Source organism: Rhea americana, unplaced genomic scaffold (genome assembly GCF_003343005.1).
Source record: "Rhea americana isolate MKP2758 unplaced genomic scaffold, rheAme1 scaffold_407, whole genome shotgun sequence".
NCBI lineage: Eukaryota > Metazoa > Chordata > Aves > Rheiformes > Rheidae > Rhea > Rhea americana.
Genome location: NW_028186543.1, coordinates 372,320 through 396,158, shown reverse-complemented (window position 1 = coordinate 396,158; position 23,839 = coordinate 372,320). Strand labels below are relative to the sequence as shown.

The window sequence follows — 23,839 nt, the reverse complement described above, 5'->3', positions numbered from 1 at the left end:
CCCGGGCGCTGGCCGTGAAGAAGCGAGGCTACGACATCACGAGGAACCCGCACCTCAACAAGGTGGGTGCCGCCGCCCGCGCTGCGCTCCCCGCACCCCGGCGCTGCGCAGGGATGGAGGAGCCTTAATTCCCCGCTAGTGAAACTTCAGTACTCACCATCCCCCCCCAACCTGAGGAGACAGAGGTTTTCTGCAAAGAGATGTAAAATAAGGTCCCGTGTTTTAGCCCACCCTCAGTTCAGCACTACGTTTCTGTGCCTTTCTGTAGGTTGGACCAAAAAGATAAAATGTCAATGCAAATTTTAGGATAATATAAACCTGTCAGGTTTGAGAATGTTGGGTTCCAATTGGTTGCATTTATATTCCTAGAAATAATAGCAGATATTTCAGGTACAGTAAATAATATGCRAACGTTGAAGACGGCAGTGGTAGCTGTCGGGGCTGTGAGTACTTCCCGCCTGCCCGTTACGCGCTCGTCCAGCGTCTTGGGCCGCTGCCTCGGCCCCTGGGCTGCTGGCTCCGTGGGCGACAGCTTTTACCTTGCGTAGCACCCGGTATCCCGGGTTTCCATCTCCTGGCGCCGCTTCCGTAGGGGGACATCCGCAAGGGCAAAGGAATAGGATGACGCCGGAACATGCAGGAGCTTCGTACGCAGTCTGTTTTCAGTCGTTCTAGGTTGAATGTCTTTAAGACCGAAGAGGTGAAAGATTGCCAAGTGTCTCCTAACGCCGTTGAATTCCTGTTGGTTAYGTGGTTTGGATAGTTTATTCTTCGGCGTCCTGCTTGCTCTCTGGAGTGTCCAGTAAGAGTTATAAAAAAATGTAGCTAATCTTTCTAAGTAACCTTACATACAGCAGCTCTAACTGGAAAATTAATACTTTGACCTGAGTTCAATGTAATGCCATAATAACTCATAGCAAGCTGAGTTTACCACATTTCTTAAAACTTGATCTGACTACTCCAGAAGTTAATTTTGAATGTCCCATTTGGTAATTTTCAGAACTGAAGCTTTTACCAAGTGTCCCTTTCAGCAAAAGAAAGTATCCCTCTAAGTCTTAATGGAATTTGGGTGTATGTGGAGAAGAGTGAAGAAAACTTTTTATGTTAGAGGTAGAATATGCTCCAGTGTGCCGTGTTTAAGTGCCCATTAAAAATCTCCCAGCTGATGTCCAGCCTGGATGTTTACTGTTTCTGTTACGTTCCTCTGTCAGGACAGGCCTTACAGTCGTCAATCTAGTCATCTCCAGAACATCCAAATGAGGAGAGAAATGGCTGATTTCTGTGGTAAGAGATAAAGACCATCTATTTAATGCACCTAGATAATTAATAGTCATTAGTAAACTTTTCTGGCTTTCTTTCCAATCTTTTTAGAAAAAGACTKCTATTTGGCTGTGGGTCTCAATAGATTATTACAGTATCTAAGGAAGAAGCTATTCAGCTGAAATGAGATGCTTCAGACAGTTTCTATGTGGTCAAGGTATGCTTTCTGGCACTTCAGTCTACTTTGCTGCAGTGATATAATCCAGAATTGGAGGATCTCAGTAGGTTTCCAGCTGTTGTAATCTCATTGCATAGCAATTTTTTTGTTTGTTTGTTTAGTGTTAGTAGCTAATTGTGGGCATGAGGTCACTGCTGTTTTTCTGAAGTGGATCTTAATTTAAGGCCTCATCTGCTCAAGGCTGCTATAGTCTTTCCATCTCTCCAGGAACCTCTGAAAAAGTAAAAAAGAGGTTTGAGGCAACAAAAGTTTTGCTGCTTTGTTCAGTGCTACAGATGTTTTTTAGCTTTTAGGTGAAGTTTATCAGTTTATAGCTACGAAGTCTGGGATGATGTAGTCAGCAAGGAAGACTACTTCTGTCCAGCAGAATCAGACAGATTTATGGTCTGAGATTATTGATCTCAGTCTTTGCTTGCTTACTAAGTGGAAGCCTCTCAAACTTGGAAATTGCTGCTGACAGCTTCTCTATAATACTTAAATATCAGTAAAAGCAAACTGTCTTTGGGGAAGCTCATTGGTTTGCTAGATTTGCTTGAGAAGAAAAGTAGTAGTAAAACTAGTGGTGGACATGAGAAATTGGTAGTGGCTTCCTTCCTTTGGTTGTTTGCTACCTGAAGTTGGCTGGATTTTCCGATGTGATAGGTTTGAATTGCTAAATACTGATCAAGGGTGCCAACACTATACTGAGCATAGATTGTAAGTGAGCTTTCTCCAGTTCTTAAATTATTTGACTGATYTAAGCATTGTGCATAAGAGCTTGCTTGACTATGACATTGGAGAAAATTTTGAGGGAGAGACTGTCTTCTAGTGAAACCATTTTGTAGAGATTTGAGTGCAAGCTGGATTCCAAGAGGATTAATTGGAAGCTTGGACCATATGTAAGTTATTGACCTGCTGAAAGGACTGCAGCACTGCTGGATTTGCTGAGTCAAGTCWGTCCTTCTGTGGGATCTCAGCCTTGGAAAAGGGTTACATCTTCTCTCTGACAGCACTTCTCTCAGTTCTTAAGATTCATGCAGTTCTGTTGATCTCAGATAGATTCTGTTTGTGACTCCCCTGTTTTCCAGGGACTTGGTCAAATCCATGTGCTCTGTCCGTGTTTTAACTGAAATACAGAKCTGAGGTTTAAGCTCATCAACCAGATGATTCCCAGTTTGACTGCATACATGTGGGGACTCAGAACTATCCTGTCCAAAATCAACTATAATTTTGTTCTTGACATCACACTGCCTCTAATTCTGCATTGTTCAGTTGGAAGATTGGGGGCACTTTGTCTTTTGCCGGAAGGCCTAGTTTTGAGACAAAGCATGTCTGTCTGGAGATCTGCCATCACAAACAGATGTAGATCTGAAGGTCACCATTTGTTTCTAGAGTGGCAGGATATTGCCAGTATTGGAAAGGTTTATGGGTATAACAGATGATATGCTGAATTTTTCTGTAAGCTGCGGTGCAAATTTAAAAATTGGAACCTTCTGAATAGGTCTGGATAACACCCAGTACTTTTTTAGTATGTACATGTACAGTCCTTCTCTCTTCATGGAGTCTGTCACAAGTGATTTTCAAAAAAAAAACGGGGGGGGGCAAAATTGCCAGTCATGATCCTTAAGAAGGAAACTAATTTGCCAGTGCAGCTGAAAAAGAATGTTATAGTTTTGTACATGTCTGTACTTAGCTACAGTGCTGAAGTAGGCCTAAAATTAACTGGATTGGTTAAATGGTTAAGAAAAATTAGCAATGAACACAGAAGAACACAGAAACAGAGCATCTGAAGTGGCAGTTGGTAAGATCAAATCAAGCTAAGATTCTGCTTGCACGTTATTAAATCTCTTACCTAAACCCATGTGATTGTATTCCTATAACTAGTGTTTCCTGTTGACCAGCTTTAGGTCTCTGTACATTTARCTATTGGAATAGGCACAGGGCTTTAGGAAGAAGTGTAGGCTGTGTGGCTCCCAAGCATTTGTTACCTTGCCATCTGTTCAGGTTTTGCAGTGTAGGATGGGCGGAGTTTGAAGGCTGTGCTCTTACTTTTCAGGAGTCTTTACCTATTTGAACAAATTTTAGAAGAGACTGGACAAGTTCATTTCAAAAAAAAAAAAATCTGTGACATCCACTAAGGGTAGCCACATATATGAAACCACACCTGGCACAGAAACAGGGACCCAGCTGGAGGTAGAGTATGGGAGCATATCATGGAAGAGTATCATATGTCATCATATTTGCCCCAACTCTTGGGAAAATTATGCTCTAATTCTTCTCAGTTCTAGGATGAATATATGAGTGGGCTGGAGCACCATTCAGGGTGATGAGCATTTGATTATGTCCGGGGCAGAGCGGCTGTTTTCGTATTTTTTTTTCCTTGCTCTTTAGTTTCCGCAGGCAAGTTCTTTTAGCTTCGTCACCATTGATTTCAATGGGAATAAATCCCAACAAGATGAGCTTGCCCCAGTATTTTGTCCTCTCTTACTGTTCCAGAAATGTGGTTGCTCAGTCAGTGTTCATTTTGGCCCTCATTTGGGATGTGGGTTTGTTTTGTTTGTTTGTTGTTCGTGTCAAGTGTATGTAGTGAGAAACTCCCCTGTTAGTCRAAAGTGTCTTTCAGCAATGACATTTCATGATGTTTTCATACCAAAGAAAACCTATTATTATGACCCGGTCAACAAACTAAGCACAAACTAAATCCATTTTGAAGAAGTTCCAAAAACAGTTGTGTTGTATTGATATCCCAGGATCTTACCAGGCCATCRGTGCTTCTAGTATTAGCAGCAACCTGCAAAAGTCCCGAGCTCTGTATCCAACCCCTGCTCCAAGAGGTCATCTTTCTTCCTGTCCTGCTGCATGGTGTCTTGCCAACGCCGTCATTCTCCTCTTTGGGATGCCATTAATGCTCTTGTGAGTAAAGATAACTCTATGGAAAACTTGGAAATGCAGAAATCTTTGTTGCTGCRAGGCAAGAGAGGCTCTCACTGTCCTGGTTTAAGTTATGGAAACTCATGAATTTGGCAGCTGCCTATGTTGCTTTCTTTGAATCATGTCCTTTCTTTAAGCAAGGCCTTAATGCCCCCAACCAGGCTTGTTTTGGTATACGAGTAGAGCCAAGACTTAATGTAGCCCTTTCTCATAGTGTGAACCAATCTATCTTTGGCATTTAAATAGCATCRTGTTTAAATAACAGAAGCTGTTTGATAAATATTATGAAAGTTGTTGCAGTTAAAATGGACCTAGGGCTGAATGTTACAGCTTGTTCAGCATTCCCTTTTATTGCATCCAGTGAAATGAGTGGCAGACAACCAGTTGATTACACTAGGAGTGCCTGGGACCTAATGTGTTGGAGGGAAGACTGAGCATATTACACAWGGAGCTGGTCCTCTAAACACTCTTCCTTCCACTGACCTCAGCAGGGTTCAAGCATTGCCTCGCATAAGTGATGCGACATGTAATGTCATTGACTTTAGAAATTGTTTACTGCAACATATAGAGATGAATCCTTGGTATTTGCTAGTGCTTGCCAGAATTAGTGATGATCTAAGTGAAGCTGCTGAACGGTAGTGCTAATTCACAATACAAAGTGAAGAACAAAATTCTGTGTCTCGGTTTTGATTTCAGATGGATTTACCATGCATTGTGTTCCCTACTAGAGATTGGTCTCGGAGGCTTTGTAGTGCTTCAAGGCAGAGTGTGATCTCTCAAATTTTGCTTTTTGTGTACTGTAGATCTAGCGCTCATGGAGCAAAAGTGGGCAAATTCAATTTGACTTGTTTTTGGATAAAAGGGGATGGAACCTGAATTTCTCAGCTTCTTTGGTGGCCAAATGTAGAGTGACACTGACTGCTGTTGCTRACATTAATTCAGAGCTGAGAAAGGAAAAGTGGGTCTTTTAAAGAAACAAAACTAGCAGTTTCTTGGGCAGAAGAGATGGAAAACCTGGTCATCCTGACGACTGRGCCCCAGCTTACACGATCCCTGTTTGTAGGGAGAAATGCCACCTAGRTGATAGGACCTTGTGACCTGTATTCCTAAAGACCCATACAGTAACACCAGTTCTTTATTAGAGTTTTACTTTAGCAGGAAAAACACAACTATGTTTTTTTTTAATTCCTCTATTACAAGGTATTAAAAATTCATATAGAAAAATTGCTGCTTTACTCTTTTTTTTTTTAATTTCGATTCTATTGGGATGGTTGAGTGTCAATAGTAGGTTTTGTTAGACTTGCAGTGGATTTAGATATGCAGGAGCATTTCAAAAATTTTCAGGATGACTTCAGCTGTCTAGTCTGACTGTTACGCTGGCATCTCTAATCACTTTATACACAGTTTCTATTCCGTTTGTTTCATCTGACCCAATCAAATGAAGCACGTATTTTTTAAAAAATCAGCATAGTTTCAGCCTATGTTGTGGAACAGAACATAGTTAGTATAACCTTCATTGTATTTTTGAAATTTAGAGAGGAACGAATGGAATTTGACACAATAAAAGGGAATTTCTCAGTAGTAGTCTTCCCTTTCTCATACACTATTTCTCCCTTCACATCTGCCCTCCTGGATATAATTCGCAGTTCGTATGGCATCTGCAAAACACTAAAGATAATTAATTTTTTCACTTTAATAAGAAAACATAGCAGCAAATAAGTCATCTTTCTATTTACTGCAACTCTAACATGTTCTGCTCTTGGATGCGCATTAGCGCAATTCTGCAGATGTGGTTAAGATGGTCATAGATGTGCGTTATGCTCAAAAAGAAAGGATTAGGCTCCTTGGATTTGTTTGTCTCAGAGATCCCGTCTGGCCYGCTGTAAGCAATGGCTAGCTCCTGGGAGTTGTGGGAGAACCAGGATTTTAGTCCACGAACCGTTAACAAACCGTTGCACTCTGTTTAAGACTTTGATGCTAAAGGGGAAAATTCTTACAAAATGTTCATAACACTTAGGATCCTCCAGAGCTTTTGGATAGGTTTTATCTTTTTCAGGCTTCCTGTAAGTGATGCTGATCTGTCTTCCTGAACCCTGGTGCTTTAGGACGTGCCCAGTTGATGAAAGGTGCTGTGCAAAACTCTGCAGTTGGCACCTCTCCAGTGGTTTCAGCGTTTTGCTCATTCTTCAGTTCCAAGGGTACCGCCAGCAGTGTGTGCTCGAGTGCAGACAGCGCACAGGTGTCTCCAGCACCAAGCCCGGTGCAGATTTGGTGCCCAGGACTTGCTGTCGGAGCTGACAAGGCTTGTGCCGAGCTGGGCCCTGCCCTGCCCAGGAGAAGCCTTGCCTGCCAGTGTCTGGGTGAAGAGACGTGCAGGAGTACCGATTCTCCTGCTTTGGGTCAGTGTCRTGGGAAGAGCGAGCTAAAAGTCAGATGGGTGCTTTAACTATCCTGGGGTCTCTGGATCACGGAATATGGTAATACATGCAAAAGCTGGAAGATGACTCAGGTTGAAAAACTATTTTCTTTTGTTTTCCCTCCAAATGCTACTTATTTTCCTGCCTTCTTCTCATAACACATGATCAGACCTGTTATCAAATCTTGAACATCCTATTGTGTCTTTTGCCCAAATAAGTTATTTTGGGRCAGACTTAACTTTAGAGCTGCTATGAATAGGTCAGGCATGCTTTGAGGCTTGGGGGAGAATAAACACTGTCCTGTAATTTTTCCTCTCTCTTGCTCTGTCTCAATAGAGGACTTAGCACAACAGCAGACTGGACTAGTTTCAGCTTATGATGTGCTCCAGTAGAGAAGATGAGCATGTTTTTAATTTTTAATGTCGTCTTTGGGGCCCAGGGGTGATACTTGCTGTCTTTCTCTGTCTCCCCAAACAACATGACATTTTGATAGATAGCTTATGCGTTGTCAGCCTAATACAGTATCTTCCTCTTAAAATTGTTTTAAATGACAAGGCTTTTTGTAGTTCTGCAGCTGCCAAACATAAAATTCAGACATAAACTAAGCAGACTATGGTTCTAACAAAGAAAATAAGCCAACACAAAAGTCTTGTGCATATCAACATTCTCTGCTTCACTTCACTTTGCAGCTTTCTGTTTTACTTAGATATTTTTTTTTCAATGTGTGGTATGGAATCAAAACATATTTTCAATAAATTTCTGTATTTTATRTAGAAGATCGGCTTCATACTTTGGTGTTTTTTCTTCTCTGTCTAGTTTATGACCTGACAAGTCTGTTTTGTAATGTGTCCATATGGATTAACTCTGCTCAGCCTCATAAAACATATACTTAAGGCTTTACTGTGTTTCTCAACACAGGGAGGAATTAGTTATTTCAAATGCAGCAGTGTTATGTTCTCCTAGACAAGGCATCTTGGACTTCAACTCTTTGGCTTGACTAAAGAATTTGTGACTTCCCCCAGTGATTAAATTAATTGCGGAAACTATTAAGCTCTGTTTAATCTTCAGTTTAGGGTTTGATGTTGAACCCATAGGTAATTTTAGTTGTGATTGGTTGCAAATGAGAGAATGTATTATGTGTGCTAAATCCTGTCATTTTTGGAAGTGTCAGGCTTATTAGAGTTCATTTTGTCAGGGCAGTTTAAGCATATAAACAAGGCAGGGACTAGAGGGAGAGAGAATCTATTTTATTAGATCAACTGATTTAGATGGAAGAAAAAAATGAAAAAGGTAAAACTAGAGGAATTTTTATCTTCACAGCCCTTTTTCTAGCAACTTAGTGTTTTTCTTACCCCCAACTAGATCAGTTGTCCAATGGGGAAGGGAAAAAAAAAAAAAAACTCTCCCTATAAGCTGTTACCTGCCTCACAGATAATTAGAAGTCTTTATGCAGTCTTTTGTATCTATAGCTAATTGTTGACCCAAAAACTACTCCTCTTGCAAATCGAATCCCCTGATCACAGTTACTGAAAGAATAAGACCCTTCTCTCTCCTCATATTATGTAAAGGTTTTTAAATCTAGCCATAAAATGAGCCAGAAATAAMAACAAAAAATGTTCGAGTCCTGAGTCTGAATACTGTGGAAAGCCTAAATAAATATAATGTAAAGATGAACCATGTCTCCCATTATTATTTTTTTTAAACAGACCCTGTAAAAATACACAACTGAGAGAGCAAACTGTTTTTGCTAGTGCAATGTACACAGGATTGGACTTCCAACARACCCCCTTGTAGGGAATTGTGAAATGCTTGTGGAAGCATGAAAGACATTCATAGCTRTACCAGAATATTTTAGGAGAAAAAATATTGCATGAGAGGGGACTGTGCAAGAAGATGTGAAAGGGTTTGAAATGATAAGGGTGTTTGGAAGAATAATTGAAGATTCTTCTCTCCCCCACCCAGTGACTAGCAGATGGCTTGGCTTGATAGGTGAAAGCAATGGAAACCAGCTCTAAATTGAAGCACGTGCTCAAGGTTGGTGCGTCTGCAGAAAATTTTCCAAATGTAAATTCATGCTGATGGAAACACCGAATGGCTCGCGTTCTGCAGCATCTGCTACTTTCTACTCGCTGAAGAATTTGCTCACATTGGCGACTTGAAAGCCTGTCAAGTAAATAATGTTCAAATACAAACTCGTTGCTCAAAGGCTACAGGGGAATTTTTTTCCCCTCACGTTTAGAGGACTTTCAGCATACATACCAGTGAGACTTGTTTCTCATTGCGCACATGCAACAGATTCCCCGTAAGTTTGATAAATTGCCTGGTTGTGATGTGCTATGATCCATTTACAGCAGCAGTATTTGTTAGRAGGAGACATGTGTGACATGCCTTTCACTTTATGTGCTGATGCTAGCAGCTTTTACTGGCTGATGTGTGGGGAAAAAAGTCACTTGCTACAGCATAGAGGTCTCCCTGAGCATTATTTTTTGGCTTCTAAAAGGCAACACAGGCTTAAGCCACGAGGAGGCTTTTCATTGATTTCAACCAACTTTGAATCGGACCTTGTCTGAATTTGGGAACAACCAACTGCACTGTTCAGGATAGGAGATCGTTTGATCATGAAAGGCTAAGGTTAAAGATATAGTGTGRAATTTCACCATTGTGCTCTGGCCATTAAAATGGCAATGTGAAAATCTGTGCTCATTAATTTTTTTTAAGCCAAAGTCTCAAAGCAAAAATGGAGYTTGTCATTATTAACAGTTTTTACTGATACTGAATCACATGAAGGCTCCAGCCACTTCCATAGCTGAATGCCCCCAAAATCAAATATACTGTGTGATGCTGTATCTTAACCTCATCTATTCAAGCACGTTCATCTTCCTTAGGAACTTGGGGGCAGCCAACTGTAAGGGACACTTTTTTCAGTGCTGAAAACAGCCCTCTGGCATTCAAGCAAGAAGATACAGTCTTCTTCGCAAGAGTCACTGAAGGTAAAACTAGGGTGCTGTGATACCACAGAGAGCTTGAGGCTTCCCAGGAAAGTTCTTGTAAGCTTAATAAACCTTACAAAAGTGCYTTTGAATTATGACCTTCCAAATGTCCATCGGTCAAGGGTAACTAGGCCTGTGAAACCAGAATGAATGCATGACTGATGGTTGCTGAATCTGGGCTACTCTCCCTAAAGGCAAGTTGTTGTTGTGGATTTAACATGTTATCTCATAACTTCAAATACAGTTAATTAAATAGTTTCTCAGATAAATAGGAAAGAAATATGCAAAGATACTGGAAAGCAACAGTRAGACTTTGGCTACTACTTTAAAATACATTTGGTGTTAGCCACCTATTAAAAGTTAATTGCATTTTAAAAATAAGCTTTAATGGTTTTGGCAGTGAGAATGCAACCGTAACCAGATCTTGTTTTGTACAAGTGCCTTTCAGGTTTCTGTGCAAGGTCAAATGTTCTATTGACTGGCAGCTGGACAGCTTTGCTTGTAGGAATGTAACTGATACTTGGTAGAGTTGCAAAATGAATTTCCCAGTGAAGCCAAAAGTAAAAGTATATAGGAGTCCAGCAGTTTGACTTCCTGCAAAGCTGAAAACCCTTGTAGCATTTACTAAGATTTCCTGGAGTGGAGAAGGGATATTAATCTTGTTTGACTTGCAGAATCATAATATTTGGATTACAATTTGTAACATATAGCAAGAAGTTTTCAATTAGTATTTCCTGAAGCACAGCAAGTTCAGTAAAGTGGGTGCTTTTAATTTTTATTTTTGTCGGGGGATTAATAAAGCAGTCACAGGACTTGAAATGTTGCACAGTGTTGAAGTAGGGAAAGAGAGGGCAGTGAATGTTGCTGCAGCTCTGCTAGAAGCAAAAAACAGCTGAAACCTTTTCTCATGTCTTTCTCAATGTCGTTGGTTGACATGATCATAATTTAATCTGCGAACTGTAGTGCAGGATCAAATGAGCTTGTGGGAGGCATATCTCAGGCTCATTAATTAAAAAGTCACTTGGTCAGTTCACTGTTGGTTTTAATTTCCGTTCATGTTACAAAACTGTTCTCAGAGTCATAGCTAGGCTGATTTCCATTGCTTCACCCAATGTCTTATTCTGAAATTTATTCAATTTTTCTCAGGGATTGAAGAATCTTCCCTGCCCTGCATGTTATATAAAGAAAGATACAGACTTTAAGAGTTACTGTTCTTCATCAGAGCATGAGTGTACAGAAAACCTTGGCAGCTTGTGGCTCTGCACAGGCGATCCTGAATCTAGTTCAGGTACTGAGCCTTCGCAGCTGCTCAATATCTCCTGAAGTTTGGTCCAGCAGATAGRGAGTTTAATCTAAGCTGGTTTTAGGCCTGAACTAACTATTGTCCAAAGGTAYGGCAAAACTCTCTCTCTCAAATCTGAAACACCTGTTATAGCTCCCCTTCTGTTTAGTGTAAATATGTATGTATGTTTGTTTTAAATAGACAAATTATAACCGTTCAAATGGATTTTAAAGACTGTTTACATGTACATATTTGAAGTATTTAATGCAGATGGGTCCTGCATGTATTCCTCGATCTGATRTGTGCTAAAGTCCCTGATTTTTTTCAGCATGCTGACAGATTAGGAATTCRGTATCAGTTTCAGGTAAATGAAAATTCTTTATGGTTTGGTGTCAAGTGATGCTGTTGGTTGCTCCTGCTGAATTGAACTGATTTCATGTTGTTCCAATGGGCATTTCCTTAGTAAACCTTTGCTTACTGTATCACAGCACTTAGGAAATAGTGGGAGATGCAATAGAGGATCAGGGAACTAACCTGGGCACTTTGGGGTTTGGAATGCAGCAAGCATGTTTTCTGAAAGTAGGATCTACAAATCTGAAACGGTTTAGGTTTCAGTTTGTCTACTAATGTGGGATGTGTAAGACAAATCGTACCTTCTAGAATTTTTGTCTTCCTGAATTTGCAAACATTTCAAAACYGGTGTTGCAACAAATCCCTGAAAATATGACCAGAGTGCAAAGTGAGATGAAATATAGAAACAATTTCTTAAAAAAGCTTTGCTCCTAAAACAAGGGAGTGGGTGACAGAACAAATTCTGCTAGCTTGAAATGTAGGATATCGAGATATGTATGCTYCTGTGTATGAGTTTCACATCTTTATCATGCACCTTTGACAGCCTCGATTACATACATCCAGCTGCTCTCATACTCCCCAGTCTCTGATTACTAATCAGCTACAGTCTGACTTTTAATAGAACAAACTGCTTTACAAATTCTTCTCTCATTTCATTTTTCTGCCCATGCTTCCTCTTGCATCTGAAGCTGTTGAACTCGGGACCTAGAGTTGCTCAGGCTCCATTTGTCACCAGCAGCAGCTATTCCATACAGTAGCTTACTTTATTACAGTGGCAGTRTTTCAGGCACAGTTTATGCCTGAGAATATTGCTTAAGTCTCTATTCTTGCATTAATGCAGGTTACGTATCAAGAGCTTTATCACACCGAGAGGAGAAGACAGGACTCTAGTTCTGCAATGCAAGACGGCGCTGGAAAGGCTGAAGAAAATGAAGAGTGATCTGTTGAAAAGCTATTAATGCTGCTTTTTTTTGTATAGCCTTTTCCTGAGATATGCGGGCTTCTTAGGTCAAAGCTTATTTTCGAAATGCTGCCAACTTAATGACACCACCTTGATGCAAACAATTTTAGCACTTAACAGTGTACCTGGCTTCACATTCAGAGAGGATTAAAAATACCACCTATTTGCATGGCATTAATTTCTCAGAGTGCCACATGTGCATCTCGGTAATAGATACTGTGCAAGCAGAAAAGAGAGACACCAGATGCTTCTATAGGATACTTTCAACTTTACTGATTAAACCAGGAAGCAAAGTGTATGCATAATTTAAGGTTTAAATTTAAGGTTTAAACTGGAAAGCTGGAAACTGGAAAGCTATTACCTCTGAAGGAAGATAAATACTCAAGTATTCTGTAAGGCAAAAGCTTACATTCTATCAAGAGTTTATATTTATTGCCCAGGTTCCTGTGTTCGTGGTCAGAAGAGAAGAAACACAAAGCACCTTCATGGTGGGACTGATGTGCCAAGAGTATGCTGGGTTTACCGTGCCTTTGCATATTTACCCTTAATGCTGTTTCTGGACAGTACATTTCCATAGGTCTGACATGTTCAGATCCTGAGACTAATTTGCGTTGGGAAATCAACTATGGAAGTTGATTCACACTTGTACTGTAGCAGTATATCTGGGAGTGCTGGACATCCAGCCTCTGCTTTGCACATGATCTGTACTTCTTCAAAAGATGGTCAGCTTTTCTGTATGCATTGGATTTACTGTGCACGTGCAGATTAACTTTTATCSCCTAAGACTGTAGCTCAGACCAGGCTTCTGGACTTTTGGAAATCTAGGGAAATGGCCAAAGCCCTCAGATTTTTCCTGAAGAAAACAGCCAGATGGGCAGAGAGAGTAAAACAGCATACCTTAAAACAGCAGTATGTGAGAGGTTGGATCTCAAAAGTTCATTCTTTAGAGAGGAAATTTCAAGATGTTTGGTAATTTACCTGAYAAATATTAGGTGATAGGGAAATGATACTAGTTTTAATTTGTGAAGCAGTAAATAAATATCTCTAAAACTTCTAGCACTAGTATTTAGAATGCACCACCTATATGTAATTTGCTGCAGTTTGAGCTGAGGTAGAGACACAGAATACTTGTAATCTCCAGTGAGATTGTGGTTAGACACATCCCGTGGCTGTAGTTGCCAGATTGTGGCAAAATATAGGAAATACTGAGTTTGAAAACTATGAAAACTRGGGGAAAAAATGAAAGCAATATGAATGGGAGAAATGCTTGTGGTGTATTATTTCTAATTCCTAACCTTGGAGTCATTCAGCACATAATACAACTTTTAAGGCGTGTATCACTGAGCTTCTGTTTCTCTCTAATGTGATTCATTCAGGCATTAAATTCTAAGCTACTGTAGTTCTGGAAGATCAGCTGCAGTATATATGCTTTCTAGCTCTGTTGGGCTTTTTATCAAATAGTTATGAAGGGCAGTTTCTGAATTAGTCTGGTATGCATATGATAAAATGATCAAGCAGCCATGGGCATCATGCATCACGTTAGCGTAATACCTTATATTTCATATTTTAGTTTTGGAGCACCCTTCTAAGCCAGGGATATGCAATTATTCCCACTTAAGTGGGGAACTCAGTTTAGCTTGCCCAAAGCACTAGAGGAAGTTTGTGGCAGACCAAATAAATGAATACGTCCCTCAGAATTAATTCCTTAATCACTCAGCCAGCGTTCCTGTTTGCTCAGTTGTCTTAGCATAGCATCTTTTATCTCTGCAAATAATGATCTTGCCTGCAGCCTGTTAGAGAAACATGTAGTACATTAGCTACTGTTTTCCATAACTGCCATCAAATTTACATCATTCTATAAAGTGAAAAGTGCTTTGTGAAACTCTGCTCGAAAGGTACATGCAAAGTAAGCGAGCACTGAGAAACAGCTGTTCTAGGAAGGTGTTTTATTCTGATTACTACAACTTGCTTCATTTTTTTTTTACATTAATGTATTTAGTTAATCACTTAAAATTTCTGTCTTCATTCTGTCACAGTGCCAAATTTCCTGTCACACTGTGTATAGATTACAGATGCCATTGTGTACAGATTACAGATTCTGTAAACTTCAAGTAATTGCCTTGCCTACATTATTAAAGGAATAATTCAAAGAGAGAAGCAAAGCTAGGTAAAAGCTTACCTTTAAATCTCATGAGACAGAATTCTGGATGTGATTTGTGGTCTCCTTATTGCTGCCAAGTATCTGATTAGCTACATGGTACAGCCAGTGATTTCTTAGAAATCAAGAGATCATTGGCTAATTTTCCTCTCATTTTATTTAGTGACACCTTCCGGCAAACATCTAGGACTAGATCCAGAGCAAATTTATTTTGTTGGGGGAAAAAATGACTCATTACAGCCCTTAGCAGTGAAATATTAAAAGGTATGGCCTTATTGGCTTCATATCATTTAAACAAGTGCTTTTCTGAATTGGGCCATCGATCTCTGATTTACTGTCCTGTGCTATAAGACTGTGTATTTGAGTGTCGTCTGGCCAAAGCCTAGCAGAGGAGTGGGAGCACTGCTGAATTGTAAACAAATTTTGATGCACTTCTGCTCTGCTTTCAGAGAGAAGAGATGATAAAAAATATGTGTATTACTGAGCACCAAACAGAAGAAAAACAATTGTTAAAACTTCTGACTGATACAAATTTCCCACTGTTAATTTGACAGTTAATTGAAGAGTACAACAAGCCACAAATGTTGGATGTTAAATTTTAGTTTACCTTGTTTTAGTGCAAAAGTTAATATTCTGATGCATTTGCTACTGTGATTCATGATTCCCATTCCCATCTCCCTTGCTCCTAGGTTTGGGAAGTTAAAGGAAGCAAGCAAAGCATGGTAGTAAAGAGTGTGGTGAGGATTGCCTGTAATTCACAGCAGAAGGGGAAAAAAATCCCCAAAACACAGCCATGGCAAGCTTTGTCTCTTTTTCTACGTATGAGGCCCTTCACAAGCAAAAAGGCTGTATATTTCTTGAAAAAAAAGCTGAGATCAACAAAATTGTGTAAACTGTTTTCTGTTTAAAAGGCTTAATGTTGTAGGTCATTCAGTGCAGTGGTTGCAGTGAAGAAGTGCAGATTGCAAATTCTTCTGAGATCTGGTGGGAAAATTCAGTGGTAGAGAGATCTGTGAATAATGTGAATGCGGTTGACCTGAACAGTGTAAAAATACTCAGAGGCACGGATTTTCAGTGAAGAAAAAATAAACCCAGAACGTTTACTTCATGCTGAGTCTCAGCAATGCTCTTCCAAGACAAACGTAGTTTAGAAGTTGGTGGCTTTTGGAAAAAAACTAATTTTTCATGACTTAGGTTATTTTATCCAAGTGACCTCAAGTACAGCAGAACTGCTTTCTTTGGTGGGAAAAAAAACCTGGAGAAGCATCAAGACAACTTTTATGCAAGAATTTTGATGAAGTCCAGCATGATGAACAGGGAGGTGCCTGATTCTATATTTATCATTTATCAGAAAGCTAATTTAAGATAGATGCAATGGCACTCCTCTACACTTCTGGCATTTTAATCTGCAGTGAGTTTTTTTTGATAAGTACAAAATGTATGACACCAACAGCATAGGATTTGAACAATTGTAGTATAATTTGGATAATCATCAAAGTAAAACTTTAAAAGAAATTTATCTGAAACTGCTTTCTTCCATAAACAAGCACATACATGGGTCTAGACTGTGATTTTTGACAGAATCCGGCCTCTTTTTCCTTAGTCCCAATACAAACCCCTGCTGCTCCCTGAAATTGAAACCTTCTGATTCTCCTGCAAGAAGAAGCATTGCTACTGCCATCTGCAAAACATCAACATCTTTTATATGAGGCTAAAATCACTGGGGCCTCTCAGTGCATGATGACCTTTAAAGAATGTTCAAAGGYGTATCCTTATCTTTTGTTGCACAGTGAACTTAAGAGGCTGAATATATCTCTTCATAAACCAATTTGTTCAGCAGTATTTCTGATCAGCCATTCATCCATGCTTCAGTTCTTGTAGTCTGGTGGGAAAATGACATGTTGATCTACTATTTTTTAAYCCATTACTTTGTTCACTTCTATATTTTGCAATTAAAGACATCTCTATGAAGCTTTCAGATGCTGAATTTTGAATAGTATATTCTGGATGTGATTGCAAAAGCCATCTTTTTTACAGAGCACTCCTTTTAATAGTGTTGGATTCATTCATCAATGAGAAGTTTGGGAAATGCATGTATAGTTTCAAGGCTGCAGCTACTTTGTGCAGCTAATCTGCAGCGTTTTTGAGAAGTGTGAAACATTTTATACGACTAATATAASCTTATTTCAAATACAAGATGCATGTCAAAAGGGGATTTTGAGATACCTGTAGGAGTTTGTTACCATCAGGCATACACAATAGGGAAATGAGAAGCAAAATCTGTCCTAAAGTTAAATGAAGACTGTGATACCAAAAGCAGCTTTGTGTAGTGCCGTATCTGTACTGTGCTTGGATTGGCTTGAAGTGCTCTCAAGYCCTGGTTATGTTGTCCATTTTTCCTGATAAGGAGCCTAATTTCAGATTATCTGTGATTCAGGGATTCAAGRATGTGAATCTCAAGGATTCAAAACCCTTGAGAAGGCCCTTTCAGCAAGAACAATCTGCAGTCTTGTCTGTTGGCATTATGCTTTCGCAAAAAATACAGTGAATTAATACAGATGTCTATCTTATGCCATCCCAAAGTCAGGAAAGGACCATTTCTGCAAAAATGTATGAGATGTAGAGACGTCTGAATCTCACAGTGATCTGCTACTCCACTATACTGCAGATAGACAAAGGCTTGAGTTTACTGTACAGTACAGAAGGTGCTTGGGCCCTTTCCTCAGTCATAGCAGCTTGGTCACTCCAAAAATGCTTTGTARAGTGCTTTTGAGGGGAAGCAGGATGGACACTGAGCAAAATCAGGCCTCAAGCCTGGCTTTATAGCTGCACTTAAATTGTAGAAGTAGATGGTATTTCTGTTCCTGAAATCTTGTATATAATATATTCTGCTTCTGGAGTTTACTGCTCTACACCTTTTAGCAAAAATAAACCCCTCAAAATAATGAAGAGCAAAATTGGTGRTCTATAGTGGGAAGGAAGTGAAGTCCGCGTAGTTTTCAGGTGTACAGTACTCTGCAGTACAGTGTACTCTGGTTGTTCAAACATCACCTGTTTAGGTCATCCCACTTTGTGTCAGTAGCTCTTCTTTTAGTTTGCAGTGAGTTAGTACAGACGGGTATCTTGTGCCATCTCAAAATCAAGAGAGGATTGTTCTCTTAAACTTCACTGGTGTACCTCTGGAGAGCAAAGGAAGAATGAATACATATGGACTTCTGTGTGATTTTACTGTTGAAATAATTGTTTTGTTCGAAATTTCTGCTTATAGCTAAGCCTATCCTAAATGTTTAAGAACATAAACATATAGATAAATACATTGCTAAACAGGACATGTCATTTTTCTCATTCCTTAGGATTATTTCTTCCCTTTCCTTCCAGCTCTTTCGATCATTCTCACCATTAATAGTGAGCCATCTTCACTACATGTAAAATAAGACCAAAACTCACACTTTCTGTTATCCAATCATATTTTTTTCTTGTCTCTAGAAAATATTTCGGAGGTAGAGTTGAAGTTTAGCTRCTCTGAGGGCAAGTACGTAATTGTTGAGTGCTATCTTCCGGCATTTAAATAAATGTATTATCTAAATATTGACTAACACATCAGTCAGTAGTATCTGATGGATTCACGAGAACCAGCACAACTATCTCTTTCAATCTAATATAGGAGTTTGCCTGCTAATATTAAGAGTGTTCTGATTTCTATCCTCCTGGTTAAAACTAACTTGACTTGAATCACCAAATGCTAAATAATCWATTAAATGTAACTGGAGCTGTCATTCCAGAATCTCTGTCACATGGCAGATTTGATACAAGATGACTCTGGAGGGGATTGAAGTGGTAATGACTTGGTGTTAAGAACTGAAATTTCAAATGAGAGCTTCATCTCATTGAAATGCTGGCAATAATGGCTCTTACCAGACTGTTCTTGCCCTTCAGTAGCTTAAAATGTGGAAAGTTATATTCAAGTTTAGGATTTCCTAAATTTTCCATTCATCTAACAACCGGTTTAGCTACCAAGGGAAGAAGAAAGAAACTTTTTTAATCCAAACATTTATCCACACAAATTAATTTCCTTTGAGCAGTTGACCATTTGAATTACTCATAACTTCCTGAACTTTGTAGATGAATTATCAGAAAGACTTGGGGAAATCTCCTGATTTGAATTCAGGATTTTCCCATAGAAACAGTTCTCTGTCTTCACTGTTGATTCATCAGGCATCAAGTTTTGGTGGCACGATTGTATTAAAAGAGCTGTTTGTAAACTTTTAATATAAAGAGTAGGCATTGTAGCTAGTAACAYGTAGGCTCTTGGAGAAATAGTAGTCATATGCTTTTTGAAGGCAGCTAGAGGTTTGTGTTTGAGATATCCAGGAAGGTTGTAGTTTGGCCTTTAGAATCAAAATCAAATATAGCGTATTACCCATTCAAAGTTAAGAACTGCTCAGATCTGAACTGTTTTGTGATCACTAGCAGCTTTCTTTGGAAAATTAATCGACAAGTACACCCTGACAGTCATTTAAAACCGCAGCTGATGAGTTGATTTGCTGTGTGAAGTAGCTTCAATGACCTAATTGTTTGTATTAGAATCTGGTTACAGTCTCTTAATACAGGCTTTATAGCACAAGTTCATTCCTGTCTCATGATAACACTTTAGTCAACACACTGTGTTAATGGGGCTGCTTTGAGTGTTGCATTGCATTGGATTCCTGCCTATGTAAAAACTTCAAGAAACTCCAAAGGAAATGCATCAGACGTGCAGGCAAGTATCTGGACTAATAAATCCAAGACCATTCTTTGCCACTGAGTCCAGCTGGCAAGGTCTGCATACATATTACTAAACTCTTAACAAAATARTGTGTTTGCTTACTGGGTATTGTCCATGATCCATGGTAACTTCCAAATTGTGCCGAAGAATTGCCAGATAAATAAATAGGATTCACTTATGCAGAATGTTGATTTTTGCTCTTACTGGGAGAGATCATGGGCTTGCTGTTAGAATATTGTAGTGGTAATTACAGCTTTTAATAATCATCAGCCGTTCTGTATGTATTTAGTTATTTCCCTACTGGTTCCTTTAATATCAATTAGTAGGAAAGCTGCAGTTTATGTGCATTATTAATAAAAGTACAGTTCAGTTCTCATTAACAAAGTTTTCTATAAATTCCAAAATGCAGACTAGGGTTTTAGTTCTGCTACTAGCTAACTACTTGCCTGTAGTCTTTCACTTTGCCTAGTGTTTCCATTTTTCAGCTGGGAAACTTTTTACTCCCTTCACAAGGTTCTTTTAGATCCTTCTTTATATTCTGCATTTGTTAAAATCAGAACTCAGATTCTCATTTCTTTTGTGACACATTTTCTAATTAAGGACTTGTGCCTGAAACCCAGTATGAACTGCATCAGGATAAAAGTAGAWTTTTTTGTGGAGCAGAACCTATATCCAGTTCTGTTCTTAAAATACAAAGTATGCCTCACATTGCCATACTGTCTCTGGTGATGTACCTCTGTTGTGCTGTTATGTCTATTTCTGTTGCTTTGCAATAGGAAGTACAAATTGAATTAAGAATGACTTACCTTTCCTTTTTCTTCTTCTTTTTTTTTGTTCCAGTATTTTGCTGTAGCAATGCTTAGGAAGTGGTGACTGAAAGCTTAGAAAGTACAAAAAAGTACATTGACCCTTTTGAGTGTCARTACAACTCCACTGCCTCAAACCTCTGTGCCTGACACCTTTTCRCTGTCCTTGGTTTTAGGCCACCAACATTATTTGTGTCTGACACATATTTACAGCTTGACTTTTTTTGAACACAATGAATAATTATATCAGAAACAAATGATTATGAGTTTGCAGAAACAGGGATTTCCCACCCACGTATTTTTAAGGAATTCTTTAAAAACTGTATTTCTTGTGGGCTACCTCAACAGTGGTGAATCATGAGGAACTAAGCCCACAAATTACAGCTTGGTTAAATGATCTAGAGAAAACAAAAATTTCCAGTATGTGAAGAACATTTTGTGTGCCGGAATGCTTCTCCATTCTTTTTTCTGACTGTATCAATTGGCTTTGCACAGTTTTCTTTGCTATCTTCATCGGTCAAAACCTGAAATATGCTTTTTTTTTTTTTTTTTTAGAAATTGATTATGCCACTAGGGAAGGAGCATTTTAAGCAAAAAAATAAGGTAACTAACCCTTGTAGACAGTGTGTCAATTCAGGACTTTGCAGTAGGATTGGATGGTCATCTTTGCTGCTCCCACTATTCTGATGGCCTTGAAAAGCTTGTGGGTAATGACTGAAGAAACACATTTTCAGGAAATATTCATAAGTCTTCTTTTTTGACTGTTTTTTATGCTTCCTGAGGAAGCAAACTTCCAGATGAAGTTACAAAGTAATGGTGTTCTTTAACTTGACTTCTAGAAAATTTCAGTCAGAATGACTGGCATATACCAGGAGCTGGTAATTCTGATGCTGAGAACTGGCAACACAAATGCTTAATCCAGAAAGTGTGTCTGCTGATGGTTGCTAAATGGATACTTTTCCTGTGGACTGGTCTTTCTCAATGCTTATTAGTATGAAAGCTAAGAAAGTAACTGCAGATAACTTTATTCAATTATATTAATCTTTTTAGTTTTCAAATTTTATTACTTTATTTCATGCCCTAATTATGTCTTTAATTCTTGGGTTCATAATGCATTTACTCTAACAAGTTACAGTTTGCAGTATGTTGCTTGCTTCTGCTCATCTAAAGTGTGCAACGATTTCAGAGGGGAAAAAAGCTAAAGCCAATTAATGAGGTCCCTTTTCTGCAGCAGAGAACTCCTTAACTTTTAGTGGTTGTCAGTACACTTCTTTTTTGATGGAAAAAGATGATGGAAAATGCCTTCTTACCTGAAGCACCTCTAAAGTATGTATGATTGAAAGGTACCTGCAAAAGGTGTCCGCAGAGACATCTGGGTGGAAGAGGTCCCAGGTACAGGACACATAGTCTGGYGGACCTCCAAAAAATAGTGCTTTGTCAACTCTATAAGAAGTAATGACTTCATTAGTGATTTAATTTTGTCGACTTGCAGTCTGTGTGGATACTGTGGACTCTTGCTAACCTTGCAAACCTGCAGAGCCAATAAACTTTAGCGAGGCTGGAAGATCACGTTAAACTATCAGGGTCTGTAACATCTTAAATAGCAGCAGCTAAACCCACCAGCATTTATCTTCAGGGCCTTGTGGCACACATTCCATCTTAAAGCAAATGCTTACACTTGAAAATAAAGCTTTACCACAGTGTCAGTTGACAGGTCCTGACATGGCCCTTTTCTGAGTTGCAGTACAACCTCCTTTTTGAGAGCGTTTGGATTTTGGAAGTGTTTGCTACATCTGTGAGCCCTGAAGGAGCCTGACTTTGTCAACTCTCCTTTCTACAAATACAAGATTTGTCTCTGTATAGAAGGAGAAAATGCTTGGGGATAGGGATTTTGTTTATTTTTTTTGAGGCAGGTCTCACATTCATTAGATTACCAAGAAAAGCCTGCTGCCTTTATACTCAGCAAGACTCAGCTGAGAAGCATCATTGCTGTTTGTACAGTGTTGCTAACAGATCTGCCTCGGGGGTGGTATCTAATTGCATGATGCACACTTTCCTGTGCTGTAATTTAACACTTCAGAAGGGCACTCAATTCTTCTTAGATGTATTAAGTGTTTTTCAAGAGGCACTACATTTTAGTTTCTAGCTTCCTAGGTTTACAAAACACCAGTTTTGTCTTGATGTTCACTTGTGGGAAACGTATATTTAGATCCTTTAAGTGTTGTTAGCTGGCTGCACGTAAATATGAGAGCAGAGTAGGATGTTTGATGGGGATTATGCTGTTTTTTAAAGGATGGGCTCTTGTTGCCAATTCTGATTAAATGGTRTTGGGTCTTGCTAGTCTTTTCAGTGACTCTTGAGATAGTCAGCCTCTTTTCTGTAAAAACCTTCTGTGGCCACGGAGTTTCTCTACTAGCAGAAGTTTGCAACATGTGCTGGTACATTTAGCTCTTCCCTRTGTGTGTATGTTTATAGAAGAAACCTCTGGAAGGTGCAGCTGCTTTTTGATCTTGATTTCTATACAGTAAAATTTCCTTCTGATTAGCCTTGCATTAACAGTGTTCTTGTATCCATCAGTTCAAATTGCAAAACTACTCTTTCTGGTATTATGTTATGGCCTGTACATCTAAAGCCCTTCATACACGTTTCACTGTGTTAAGTGTTTCCATAGCACTACCAGTACCATGTATAAGCTTATTTCAGCATTTCTGTGTAGCTGTTGTGGCTGGGATTGCRTCATCTCTCATTTACAGAACACACTGTAGTTCATGTAGGGGTTTTCAGCCAAACTCATGTTAAATGTCATTTGGCTCTGTCAGTAGGATTTGGCTGGTCAAGCTGACTCTATTGTATCCTCCCTCCATCCACCCTCTGATTTGTTTTCCCCTGTTCCATAGCTTGGAAAGAAAAAATCTGAAAGTGAAGAAATCTCAGAAATTCCACTACTTCGTTCCCAGTTCTCTGCCATTAGGAAATCCACCCCCCCCCTCCCCCAGATAATAACCACCTCAGTGCAAAGTTTATATTGTAGRGAAAGTGCAATGTGGTATTGGTGTTAGAATCAAGTCATGATGTGCAGTTGCTTGTCACATTCTTGATGTTATTTCCGTGCTTTATAAACTACTAGAACATACTTCTGCCTTTTTAGAGGATCTTGTTGCAAGCCACTGCTCAGTAGTTGGTGAACTGCAGTTTACTTCTGCCTTTTTAGAGGATCTTGTTGCAAGCCACTGCTCAGTAGTTGGTGAACTGCAGTTTCTGTACAAACTATGTGGTAGGACCCCTGGCACATGCCCCAGGTCTGCAATGAACTGGCCTGGGAGAGTCTATGCAAAATATGCCTTTGGRGAACCCCACAGCAAAACACAGTGTGTATATATATATATATGTATATATATGTATAAAAATAAAAAATAAAAATAAAAAGAGAGAGACATTTGAACGGACTTGAGGTGTCTTTGTATTATTCTGCCTTCTCTTGTCCTTCGGGTAGCTTGTTACTTTTACTCCTTGGATATGTCTTTGTGGCTTGAATTAGACCAGATCTTTTATTCAACTGTCATATTCTTACAGATGCTTATATAGCAGATACTATACCAGAGGCTCGGGGGAAAATGGGTCTAGGCAAGAAGGCAATTCCAAACAGTGCTTCCTGTCTCCAGCAGTTCGTGGCTTAGGGACCTCCTCGCTTAAAGGTGATT

The 23,839-nt window shown here is 39.2% G+C and overlaps 1 protein-coding gene across 1 annotated transcript in view; it reads left to right on the top strand.

Moving 5' to 3' along the window:
* The first annotated feature begins 6 nt into the window (after positions 1 to 6).
* LOC146590479 (NADP-dependent malic enzyme, mitochondrial-like) overlaps positions 7 to 23,839 on the top strand; it is a 126,800-nt gene continuing 102,967 nt past the window's right edge. Inside the window, exon 1 of the mRNA XM_085314555.1 lies at positions 7 to 62. The gene's annotated coding sequence lies outside the window, so the exon portion shown is untranslated. The remainder of the gene's footprint in view (positions 63 to 23,839) is intronic.